The sequence below is a fragment of the Hipposideros armiger genome, unplaced genomic scaffold, assembly GCF_001890085.2.
Source record: "Hipposideros armiger isolate ML-2016 unplaced genomic scaffold, ASM189008v1 scaffold_525, whole genome shotgun sequence".
NCBI classification, from domain to species: Eukaryota; Metazoa; Chordata; class Mammalia; order Chiroptera; family Hipposideridae; genus Hipposideros; species Hipposideros armiger.
In genome coordinates this window covers 1,087,945-1,101,850 of record NW_017731875.1, presented here as the reverse complement: position 1 = coordinate 1,101,850, position 13,906 = coordinate 1,087,945, and positions in this window count along the sequence as shown.

Sequence of the window (13,906 nt, the reverse complement as noted above, 5' to 3'; positions counted from 1 at the left end):
GTCCCAAGCCAGTTCTTAACCATCGCGCCACTCGGCTGGCCCCAAAATAACATTTTTAGAGAAAATAGTAATACTAGCAAAGAAAAAATCTTTTCTCTGGAGTTTTACTGCCTAGCCCTGGACAAGGCTAGTTAATTTTTCAAAATCTGCGTCTGAGGATTTAGAAGTATAAGAATAAGGATAAAGCATAAGGATATAGAACAAGAAACAAGGATCCTATTCACTTGTTCCTGCTTTCATTTGGCAGATTAGTCAATTTTTCAGCATCTCGGTCTGAATCTATTTGGATGAGATTTCTAGAAACCATTAAAATGGATTAACTAGAATTCTATACATTATCTTTAAAAAATTAAAAATATTGGAATTAACTTCAAAGCTTTTTACCATTTTTCTAATCTTGAATTTTGTTGTGAAAAATGGAGCAAGTGGAAGGGGGGGGGTCTAGGAAACTCAGTCTTTGTTGGATAAGAGCACATTTGCTTAGTCAAATCATTGTGCCTTCCAATATTAAGGGTCAGGTTTCTTTTCAATGCTTTTCCTTATCCATAAATTTTTAAGTATTTTCAGAATCTATACCCTTTGGTCTCATGTTCAAGAGTGAGGCTGGTCCTCACGGTCAGTGTTAACAGATGGGTAGTTTTGTGCTGCTCTAGTTCAGGAATACATGAAACCTACTTCCTTTTATTTGGTTCAATACCATTGTCCAAATATCTCAGGTTCTTGAGGGAAACAAATTAGAGAGATTTTCACAGAAACATCTCTAGACCCCTGTGATTCCTTGTATTATAGGCTAGAGTTTCTCTACTCACTAATTTATCCAAAGTCTCTGATTTTAGTCCTTTTTCCAAATTCAAGTAAACATTTTCTCTCTTACCTGGCATCTCAAGGCAGAGGGTTTGCTTATGTCCTAAAAGGGCAGCTTTCTCTTTCATGTCCAAAACCAAGAATCTCTGTGACCTAGTTTGCGTTTCTATATTATTCAAGCAGCTATCTCCTGAGGATAGTAATCTCCTGGGAAGTCCCTTTCTCTTCTTGATTTAAAGTCTACCTTTCATTTCTTCCTAGGAGTGCTCCATAAATGACCCAAGTACTGGATACTGTTTTGTATCAGGGGAGTATAAAATCACTCATTAATTCTTGGTGGCATCTCTACTCATTTTAAAGTTATTTTTTAATGTAATATCTATAACTTGGGTTTATTCATATCTTTTATAATGTATTTTGGGATTCTCAAAAGTTAACTGTGTCACAGGCATCTGTTTGAACACTGCTATTGTTCAATTCATATTATATGTTTCAAATATGAAACCCTATTGAATGTATATAGAAATTGCCTTAGACTTCTGAAATAATAATCTATATATGATTTTCTATCATCATTCCACATCTTCCCCATACTCACACCACTCACTCTACACAAACACATACACATAACTGTATGTCAAGGGACTTTTTATGTAATTTAGTTTCATATAAAAATATGGACATGATTTTTTAGGCTAGCAAAACCCATAGATTTAAAATGACAGACAAATAAATCTATATTCTAATAAATCCCTCCCCTGATCTTTCAGCTGCTGAGATTAAAAACTGAAGGGAAAAACTAAAATCTCCCTCTCTTTATGTTTTATGCTTAAGCTAGTGTGAAAGACTCCTCTTTCTATTTGGAACACTATATGTATATATAATTATAGTTGACATACATTATTATTCAACATCAGCTTCAGAAATACAGTGCGGCGGTCAGGCCTCTACACTGACTATGAAGTGTTCTCCCTAACAAGACATGAGTCTACTTGAAACACTAGAATGACACCAAAACCATTTATTTTCATCATCTTCCTTAGTTAAGTGAAAGCTAATGGCAGTATAAATTAAGAGAATATAAGTACAAAACAAAATAAAGCAGATATGAGACATAGCTTCAGAAAGACAGAGACAGAACAGTATTGAGTCCCTAGGTGTGGGTTCTTGAGATCCTTCCACTGAAACTATGACCTATTCTGGTATTTTGGTTTACATGGCGTTACTTATAAATTAAATAATGAGGCAACTTATTGGCATATTCTCTGTTATGAGGTAGACTGGACCACTTATTTAATTCTATGCTAAAATATGGCAAATTTATTCCTGTCTTATTTCACTCACTAGATAGTCACTCTCTAAATGATGGCATTTTTGTCTGATTCCTCTGTCCCCTAATCAGAGTGGTATATAGTGAACGCCAAAAATAGTTTTGCAAAGATGCAAAATAAGGAGGAACAAAGGAAAGTGTGAGGAACAAAGGACAAAAGGTGAAAAAATGAGAAGGGTTATACATGACTATTGTATCAATAAATTAATGATTCATGAATTAATTTCCACATTACTTGATTAAAAATAGATGGAATAATATTGTGTGACTCTACTCTGTGGGAATTAATTTGGAGGCATCATTACTATACATAAAGAATTTGATCTTCAATGATATTATTGAACTGATAATATGATATATGATATACATAATTACAAAATGGGTAAATCTAGTCTGAATCCTTTTGCACATTTGCAACTACACATGTTTTGTAGAAAACTTAAAAACGGAACTCTAAATATGTCTTTGAACTGGGGAACAACTACATTATTCTCTGGTCACCTTTGATATCATTATCTGAGTGACAAAAGACTGTATTATTTTATATTTATCTTTAAATCCTGCCTTAGCCCTTGTATTTTATCATGTTTTTGGATTGTATTCGCCATTGTAATACAATGGTTAATATTTATTGAGCATTTACTATTTCAGATATTGTTGTAAACACATTACATAAATTATCACATTTCTTCTTACAGCATCCTTAGAAAGTAGATACCATTATGAACTCCTTTTCACTGATGGGGACATTGAGGCACAGAAAGCCTGGGTCACTGTGTCATCTGGATACATGGAAGACATGTTATGGAATCTTGATTTTAGTAATCCATAGCTATATCTTTAACTAAATGTAAAATCCAATTTAATATAACTGAGGAAATCAAGTATACATTACATAGATGTTCAATTTTAGGTAAACATGCTTTATTATATTTTTGCTTTAGTATGTCACTGAATTTTTATGTTAAGTGAGGCTTAACTTGGAATGGTTTCAAAAAAAGAATCATCAAACATCAACAGATCTAAATAAAAAACATGAAAACAAAACTCTTGTCTTTTATTTGGAATATTTCCCTCTACAATACCTCAACTTCCCCAAAGATACTAAATGTCTGTATAATAATATTAATATCTTATTGTTAATCAATCACATTTGAGCCCTATAGCTACATATATATATGAAGGATTCTCATATAGAAAATATTTGTAGGACAATTTGGATTGAAATGGGTTAAGTGGTGTGAATTCTAGAGATAAGAAACATAAACATAATGTGAAGGTGTAAGAAGCTTTAGAAATATATTTCTTGATGTACTATTTAAAACTGTAATGGAATCTCAAATTTCCAGGAAGATTAGAATACACAGCTGTTTCTTTTCCTGTGTCCATTATCTCCCTCTCCCGAAGCAGGTCTGTATTTCCTTAGAGCAGCGGTTCTCAACCTGTGGGTCGCGACCCCTTTGGGGGTCAAAGGACCCTTTCACAGGGGTTGCCTAAGACCATCAGAAAACAAAAATATATTTACATTATGATTCATGACAGTAGCAAAATGACAGTTATAGAGTAGCAACAAAAATAATTTTATGGTTGGGGGTCACCACAACATGACGAACTGTATTAAGGGGTTGCAGCATTAGAAAGGTTGAGAACCACTGCCTCTACAGAGTATCTACCTGGGCATCCAGTGGGAAATTGGTACTCCCTCTTCAAACCGTGAGACTAGTCTCTGTATTTCCTGGCCATCAAGTGGAGAAGTGTGTTCCCAAATGTATTTCCAAAGTGTATTACCTGGCCATCAATTGGAGATGATCTGGCCTCGCTGTGCTAAGAAAGTATAGATTTGGTGTCCTGGGAGGGAGGCACTTAGAACCTCACTTTGCCAGCTATTACTACATACATGTCTTACACTGCTATAAGTTTCATCAGACAAAGGGACAATTTAATCCTTTAGTAGCAAAGGCTGACATATCACCTTAGCTAGATGCAGGTACATATGCTATCTGTGCAATGTATCAGGGAAATCACATTGCATGAACAGAAGGAAAGAACCTCCAAACTCTGGAACACAGAACAACTCGAGAATTTATGACAGGAAGGAAACTTGAGTGTGACTTTTCCCAAGATAAAAATATTAAATTATTGATAATTTATCAATTATTACTTAATCATAATTAATGTAATATAATCATTTATCAATAATTAATTAATGGTTGCTAAGCTAGCCTTATACTTTAACAGAAAGAAGATTCAGATACGTGGTGACACATGGTAACCACCGAGAAATCTCTGCCTCTCAGAATTATCTTCTTGTCTAGACAAAGTGAGCCACATTCCACATTATCGTTTTATTTCTAGAATTATGTTTTTCCCATTTTTTTCAAATAAAATACTTTTAGGACATTGATCTTGATTCTCATTGGACATTAACATATCAATCTGATTTGGTCTAGGGAACATTCTCTTTTTTTCTTTCTTTTGATTGAAGTAAAATTGACATACATAAAATTAACCATTACCAAACAGTTGGTAAAAGATTGGACTCATATGAAGGCTTGTATATATGTGTAAAAATATGTTGAATCATCTAGTTTGAGAAGTGTCACTGTGTATTGTGAGCTGAGGTTGGACTCTAGGTGATAAGCACAGACTGTAATATATAGATGATGTATTATAGAATCATACACTTGAAACCTATGTAATTTTACTAACCATTGTCATCCCCAATAAATTTAATTAAAAAATAAATAAATAGAAAGCTTTCTAAAACATGTTAATAACTTCATCATATAGTTAACTGTAAAACACAACTATTTAAACTTAAATATTTAAATAGAGGAGAGACATAAACATTATTTCAGTAAGCTTCCTCATGCATCTCTGTGAATGATGAATTGGATGAAGACAATAACCAAAATACCATCATCTCCTTGGCAGACAAGAAGAAAATACCTTAATTCTCACAAAACCATACTGTGAAATGGTGGCATAGTTTCCAGGGGGAAGCAGATATACAAAAGGGGAAGAGAGAGTTAGGGTGTCTTTTTCACTAAGGCCACACTTGACTACTTGAGCTAGTTTCTCCTGCCCTTGAATAGTTTGTATACTGCAGACTTTATCTGTTTAGTTTTTAAGCTATAAACCAAGGGGTTAAGGACAGGAGTTAAGAATAAGAAGAGATTGGCCATGGTGACATGGAGAAGAGGAGATGTGAATGTACCAAACCTATGAATTAGAGCCAGCACAATGAGTGGCACATAAAAGATACAGACAGTGAAAATGTGGGAAACACAAGTATTAAGTGCCTTGACCTGACCATCTTTTGAAGCAATACCCAGGACTGTTTTCAAAATCAGGGCATATGAAATAACAATGAACATAGAGTCAACTCCAAAGGAGCAGAGGACAAGAGACAACCCATAGATGATGTTGACTCTGACAGGGCCACAGGCCAGCTTCATCACATCAGGGTGGTAGCAGTAACAATGAGATAGAATAACATTCTTGCAAAAGGACAATCGTTTGAGCAAGATTGGCAAGGGTGCCATCAATACCACACCCCTAACCACGGCTGCAAGCCCCATCCCAATAATCCGAGAAGGGATTAAGACCACAGTGTAGTGCAGCGGGTTGCGAATAGCTACAAATCGATCAAAGGCCATGGCCAGCAGGATGGCTGACTCCATGGAGGAGAAGGTATGGATGAAGAACATCTGTGTTAGGCAAGAGTGGAACTCAATCTCTCTGTGATTCAGGAGGAAGACATTGAGTACTGTAGGTAGAGTTGATAAAGACAGACCCACATCTGTGGCTGCCAGCATAGACAGAAATATGTACTGAGGCTCATGAAGACTGGAGTTGGTTTTGATAACAAAGAGGATGCTACAGTTCCCTAGAAGGGCAATTATGTACATGACACACAGTGGGATAGAGATCCATATTTGTATATCCTCCAGTCCAGGAATGCCTGTTAGAAGAAGAGTGGATGGCTGGAACCAGCTACTATTTATAAACCCCATAAAGATATTTCTTGAGATTCAGCCCAGCTCAGCTTCTAAATGTTCCTATTGAAAGAAAAATATAGATTTTTAGATAGGAGAACATAATGCATGTAACTCCTCTAGACAGTACTAATCCTAGGCATCTTTATGAATTTTTCCAAACTATCTACATAACTACCTGAAGTTAGGGCAATGGATAAGTGCTATTAAAATGTTAGAACTACTAGAGTGCCTTTGGCCTAGAACATGCTAATCATTGATCAAGTGACAATGGAAATTAAGGACATTATTTTGCTTATCCCAAGGCATAGAAAAATTTGATTCTCAGAACTCTTTTTTATTTCTTAATTTATTTAATTATGTTTGCATTTAATTTTATTTACAGTTTTCTTAGCTGAAACTCTGAAAGATGCTCCTGCACTCTCCACATCAACATCATACCTATAAATATTTGGGCATCTGGAAATCTGGGCATTTTTCTTGTTATTTATACCTGCAGAAATAAAGCGTGGGCTATTTCAATAACTCACATAAAGCCCAACTCATTAAAAATATCATTTGATACCATTTATTTTTATAGTTAATTTCTAGCTTGTTTGATGTTTTTTTTTTAAATAACATGTTAATTTTCCAAAAAAAGAAAGAGTGATAAAATCATCAAAATGGATATTGTCATTAATTCCTAGCTGGTGCTAGAAGAGTATCAAACGTTAACCAACAATTTCTTGATACAGTTGGAAATATCTCTATTTCAAAACATAAATTTATATTAGGAAATAATAAATAAAATTTTAATAAATATCTTTAAAATGGTATAATTGGAGAAAAGTGTTAGAATTTGTCTTTCTCCTACAAAGAAGGGTAGGAAGAAGTGATATATGATCAGTTGAGTATAGATTTAAGTGTTTTGTTTAAAATTGCAAGCAGAAACAAAATAACAATGTAACTACATTTAGGCAAAGGGGTATTTATATATTTGTGTATGGGGGATGGGAAGGAAGGGAGGCATTCTAACTGACTTCACCTCGAAAAGCATGAACTCAAAGCACAACATCTTTTGTAAAATCATATTATTTAAAACTATGGCCAAAAATAAGAACACCAGAAAAAAAATTAAACAGAAATCAATGAAGGATTCCTTCCCAGGAAAAAGATTAGAGACAGGGAAGATTGTGATAAAAGACTAATATTTTTTTGCTTTCAGCCAAAATTAGAAGTACTATGTGGTTTTAAGACCATATAAATGTAAACAAACAAAATTATATTTTTATAAATTAAATATATCCTTGAAGAGTAGATCTCAGATGAATCACAGTGTATACATTTTCATCCATTTGGGTATATACCTATGTTTGTTCAGTCAGCCATTCACATATTTTTGTCAGTGAATGTCTTCTACATCCTCCTATATTCATTCATATTATTCCTAACAAAGAATGTTCTACAATTAGCTCAGGGACTGAGTTGATTGCTCTTAAGGAGGGCCCCTAACAAGAAGGCCAACTTCTTAAGGACTTAGACTACTAAGCTTTATATTACTTTTTTTTAACTGTACATGTGGATTATCAGAGTCATTCATGTTAAAGAAAAAATAAAAGAAGGAAGTCATGGTTCACAATAGACTAGGACACCCAAATATACCACAGACACTACCTACACTCAGTCACTCAACACACTACATCCCACCCTACTAAGACATGGGACTTCCTTATAAACATAAAATTCTTACCTACCGCAACATAACATGCACCTCATTTAAATACACCCAAATACATATACTACAGGTTCATTTACATATACATGTATAACCAGTTTTCCTCCCTTTGTTTCAACTATCTTTCAGAGTATCTTAGAATTCACTCTCTACTTTATACTCATTATTCCCTTCTGTTTTGGATACTGACCCAATCAGTACTACTACCACAAACATCAATGCCACCATCAATGCAATTGCAACCAACAATGTAAAACTCAAATATATATATGGTTTATATTGTCACTTATCATTTTTTAAAATACTTTTTGTGCCTGTGCTGAGCCTTTTTCAATGAGAATGTCTTTTGTTTCAACCAACGCTTTTTTTTCTAGTCATTCTCCACTCTAGCCAAGTTGGTTGCTAATCCCACTATATATGACTTAATCATTTCGACATCAGAATATTTGTACACCTTCTGATGTGATCTCTAAGGTGATCATGCTTTATTTCAAATGATGGTAATTAAACTCATTGAAAACCATTCTATATCCAACATTCTATAAAATCTTCCCACAATTATTTCATATTACAAAAATTCTTCCAGCCATTAAATTCCAACAGGGTATACTGTTTTTCTTTTTTTAATAAATTTGTCATTTACTACATGATTTTATATTATCTTCCAACTGTTAGCTGAATGAGTTTTCCATATCCAATTTGACTTCAGATGCCTTTAAAACTGGGATTGCACCCTTCACATATCACACAGTAAAGGAAGTACAACATTATTTGGACATAGAAGGCACCTAACGAATTTTTCTTAAGCAAATAAATTACTTGTTTAGAGATTTCCACTGTGGCATGTAGTTGCTAACCCCTAGCAAAGATTTATCCAGGCTCTCCTTTAAACTCTGATGCACAAAAAGATTTGGGGGTTATCCTCCCCACTGAGGCTCATTTAGAACTGAAGAGTGGATGCCATTAAATTTGAAAGAATAAGAAAGATGTATAATCAGATGGAGATAAATATAGACTCTTCTGTTTATCAACCTGCTCAATTTCCAGTTATCCTTATACTGTATTTTCCATTTATCTGTGTTGTAGTACCCATCCTAGCCAGGAAGACATTTTACAGGCTATTCCTGGAGCTGCAAAAGAAATATAACTATTCCAGTTAAATATGTCCAGTTTTCAACCTCGTAAAAATCCTTTTAATACATAATTTCTCCAGTCTTGCCCAGGGTCCAAAACAAAACCTTGGTCTCTCGCATATGAACTGTCAAGTTCTTTCAGTTAACCTTAGTTACTATTCCATAGTACTCCTCTTGGCTCCCTTATTAGGCTTCAGTACTCTTACCTTTTCCGAATTCTCCTTTTTATTTTCTTTCTAAGGACACCGAGCTTCCATGACTTTCATTCTGAATCTGGAAAACCTCCACTAAGCAACTTCTAAAGATGGTGCCGTCTTTCTGTTCTTCTAAGAAAATAAATTCAACACTTATTTTTATGTATTGTGTAATCTCATCATGAAACCACCCCCCTCAGTATGATTTGGCAGGTGAGTTCAGTAGCAAAATTCTGTTTTAATCCCACTCTCTTTGGCATGGACAGAGAACAGATGGTTTCTTATGAGATGTTAGAAACCTTTCATAGAGGTATCTGCCAGGAATTGCAGACATTTATTGCAATAAATAGAGTCTTAGATGGAAGGGGCCAGAGGGAGGTTATCAAAATATTCCCGAGGTAGTTGTTTCAATACTCCAGAGTCCTTATAATTAATTACACATTCAATCATGAAACCAGTTGTATCTCTACTCTTCACAATAAATAGGTAGTGAGCTTTTCCTTGGAAGTGATTTTTCCTAAGTAATTCTTAAGTATCCAGACTTAGTTTTGAGCATTTTAGAGTTAAGTCATTTTAAAATGTAATTCTCTACTTTCTTTATTAGAAGCTGAAGGTTGAAAACTATTTTTCTCATTGCCATTGTTATGCATGTCCATTATTACATTGTTTCACAATATTATAATGTTATAATTGTTTGACAAATACAGGATTGTTTATGTTAAACTGAACTAGTGTGGCCCATTCAAAGATTTGTTTTTCTCCCCCCTTTCTTCCTGTTAAGTTCTTTCTTATACGTTATTTCTTCCTTTCCTTTTAAGGTTTTCGTATGTCTTTCCTATGACATAATAGGAGAGAAAACTTTTTACTCTCCTTCCAAAATTTTAATCTTTATTTCCTACTTTATTGAGAAGCCTAGGATGGTACAGCGTATATAGATGTGATTCAACATATCCTTAATCAGTGAAGAACAACAAATGGTGATGGGGACTTCTGCTCTTGGTCAAAATGGAGTAAGAGAGATTGAATTTATCTTCCAATTCAAAAGAAACAAAATAATTAGACAAAATGTATGAAACAACAATTTTCAAGACAATAAATACCTGGCAACAAAGAACTATAGTCCGTAAGAGAATCATACAAATAAACATACAATTGCCTCAACTCAGTGCTGTGAAAGAGTTTCCAGGCCATGGTAAGCAGAAACCTGACAGAGTCCATAAACTTCCTGTGTTCAGGAACAATGGCTAAGAACAAAAGAAGACCAAAATTTCTATTCACTGGACAGACTACTGGAGAAGAGAGATCTGCACGAGGAGAGCCTCTTGGAAGTTTGCAGAAAGCCCCTACAAAGGCTCTGGCGCCACATACAATGTGGGGAGAAGGGAAGTTTCTCATACCACCAAGGAGTGATTCTTCAACGTCAGCCTGGTGTCTTACAATTTAACTCAATCCTGACACATTCTACCTGAAGACAGTATTAAATTCCACAGGTTAAGAGTTTAGTCCCACAAGACCATCCTCCACTTAATGTGCCAATTGCAAGCCCATGTTGTTACCTGTCCTTTTGACCAAGTGACTACAGATTGGAGGTCCCCATGATCCTCTCCTAGGGTTTAATTCAGACAACAATTACAAGTCAAGGTTATTACTTGTACTTCTTACTGACTGGTTATAAATTAGAAGTTTTCACAACCCCCTCCTTGGGTTAGTTAATTTGCTAGAGCAGCCAACAGAAAGGAAATCCACTGGCTCGTTAGATTACTGATTTATTATAAAGGATATTAAATGATATAAATCAATAGCCAGGTGAAGAGATGCATAGGGTGAGGTCCTGAAAAAAAGGAGCTTCTGTCCTTGTGGAGTTTGGAGCCCAGGATGGTAGCACATGGAAGTGTTCTGGTTCCCCAACCTGAAAGTGCTCTAAACCCCTTGTTATTTGGGATTTTATGGTGGCTTCATTACACAGGCATAACAGGTTAAGACATTAACCATTGGTAATTGATTCAACCTCCAGCCCCTCTCCCCTCCCCAGAAATAAGGGGGTAGAACACAAAGTCCCACCCTCTATTTATGGTTGGTTTCCCTGGCAAACAGCACCCATCTTTAGGTGCTTTCCAAAAGACCTCATTCACATAAACCCAAATGTAGTGAGAAGGAGCTTGTTATGAACATCAAGACACTCATTTCGTGTTTATGGCTCTGAAATGATTTCAAGAGCTGAAGACAAGAGACAAAATATTATAACAGAAGATGCTTCTATTGCTCTTATCACTTAGGGAAAAGTGATAAGAAGTGAGATAAAAAAGTGAGAACCGTGAGCCAGAAACCATGGATAAAGACTAAATAATCTAATGACTAAATATATATTTCTTATGAATCACAATATTGCAGCCTCCCTCAAACATTTATTAGGGTACTGACTGGTGCATGTATATAAAGAAACTAACTGAGGACAAAGAAACAATCATAAAAGTGTAAGAGGAATCAGGTCCAGTGCTCACATGACCAGAAGTGCCTGTTCCCAGCCAGACTGAAGTAAGTCATGGTTCACAGGGCATTAGGCAGGGAACTTAGTAAAATAAGGTTCCAGTAGTGGGTAGTGATTAATAATTAGCTCAAGGTTAAATGCTGTCTGGTCATGCCTTACAATTTAAACATAATACCTTAAGATGAAAGTGTTTCTAGGTAATTTAAATGTGATATCAGAACAAACTTAATAATATTTACAGGTATATAAATATTTGTTTTAGGAATACTTTACAGTAAATATAAATTATATTTATGCTTGACAATGTAAAATTCACAATGTCTGGCATCCAATAAAAAATGTGCATGCAAAGAAGTAGAAAAATATGACCCATAATGAAGAGAAAAATCAATCAATAAAAAATGACCCAGAACTGGCATATTTTAGAAATAACAGATAAGAACATTAAAATAGTTTCTATAACTGTATGTCACATATCAAAAAATTAAATACAGACATGGAATACTGAGTCTGAAGTACAGATATGGAAGCAAATGAAGTACATTTGATAACTAAACATTTGTATTTAGTTTGGGAAATACTCGAGTGTATAGCAGATTATACCAATGTATCTAGTCTTACTGTACAGAACTAACCTGCCCAAGGAATTCTTGGTTCTCACTAGAGGCTAGTATGAACCCCATAAAAGTGACATTCATCAGGGCCACTCGTAGATACAAAAGTTCATAGAAAAGTATATTGTATTTGTGCGGGGCCCTGTTAGTATAAACAACTTTATTTTTAAAATGCAATACAAGGGCCGGCCGAGTGGCTCAGTTGGTTAAGAGCTCGCTCAAGAGTTTGAGCTCTGAGCAACAGCGGTTCGAGTCCAGCCCAAGCTGAGCAGCCGCTGAGCTGCCAACAGGTAGTAGGATGGCTCAGCTAAAAAAAAAAAAGCAATACAAAATCCATGGGCCCACATAAGGAATAGTTATTTATCAGTGAAGATTTAGAATAATAGGTAGAGAATAAGATTTTATATATTTTTTATTGTCCAAATCAATGAATGTGAAGATTCTTCATAGTGTTTAAGCTCTATCTCTTTCTGTTCAGCTCCAAGAACTATCTCTCTGTGTTCTTTTTTAATCACATGTACATTTGCTAAATTCATATCTTCCACCATGAGAAAAAGGAAAGTTAACAACACAATTACAACTTGTAATGCAATGGCTCTTAAAGAAACACTTTATATTGATGAATTATAGGTCTTTCTGCCTTTTTAGTTTTTTTAAATCACTATGCAATATTGGTTACATCACCAATCATGACCCTGAATCATCCATTGTGTTGCTGGAGTAGACTGGATTCCTGAGAGCAAACCACATGTAAGCATCAGAAAGACCCAGGCTCAGAGTTATGGTACAAGGCAGAGACAAGTTCTGTCCAACTACACTATATAGTGTCATATATCTATATCTATCTTTATGTTCATCTCTATTTCCCTATTTATAAATAGATAATTATATGTATATTCATTTCCATACTTATTTATTTCACTCCTTCTGAATTGGGGTTATTTCTTTTAATCTTACAATTCTGAATGAGGTGGGTGCACAATGATGTATTGGATCTTTGCCGTCTAGTGTAAGTAAATCCATATCATTCTATGTTATTTTTATAGCATTTCACATATAAAAAGTTTAAAAAATTACCCTGAACACTTTCTAGCTTTAAATGAATGATTTTATGACTCTGTTGGAGAAGCATTTATTATTTTCCTTGGTCACTCTAAATTTTTATTAATAACAGATTGTCTAAGAAAAGCATAAGATTTGGCAATGGGGAGCCTGCATTTAATTTTCAGCTTGATTACTTATTATATGTGCAGGTGAACAAAGTGACACAACTTTCTGGACTTCAATTTCCTCATCTAGCCAATGAAAAATAATAACACTGGGAATCTTTGTGGATTTAAAAGAAATTCTTCATCAGAAAATGTTATTTAAACTTGATAAATTCTATAGCAATGGAAGTTGATACTTAAGGCAACTTTCCCCACACATATGTATTTCCCTTTCTATGCTGGACAGCAGTCAGGAGTCAGGATTGTATATTCCTTTGTATACCTGTATTTGGCTCAGATTTAACAAAGAAAAAAAGGTCTTAGAAATATTTTATGATAAATTGTTCTATTTCCCTCTCTCCATGGATTTTATGTATTTTTTCAGGAGCATATTCCTTGACACTAAAAAATAGACCCCTCCCC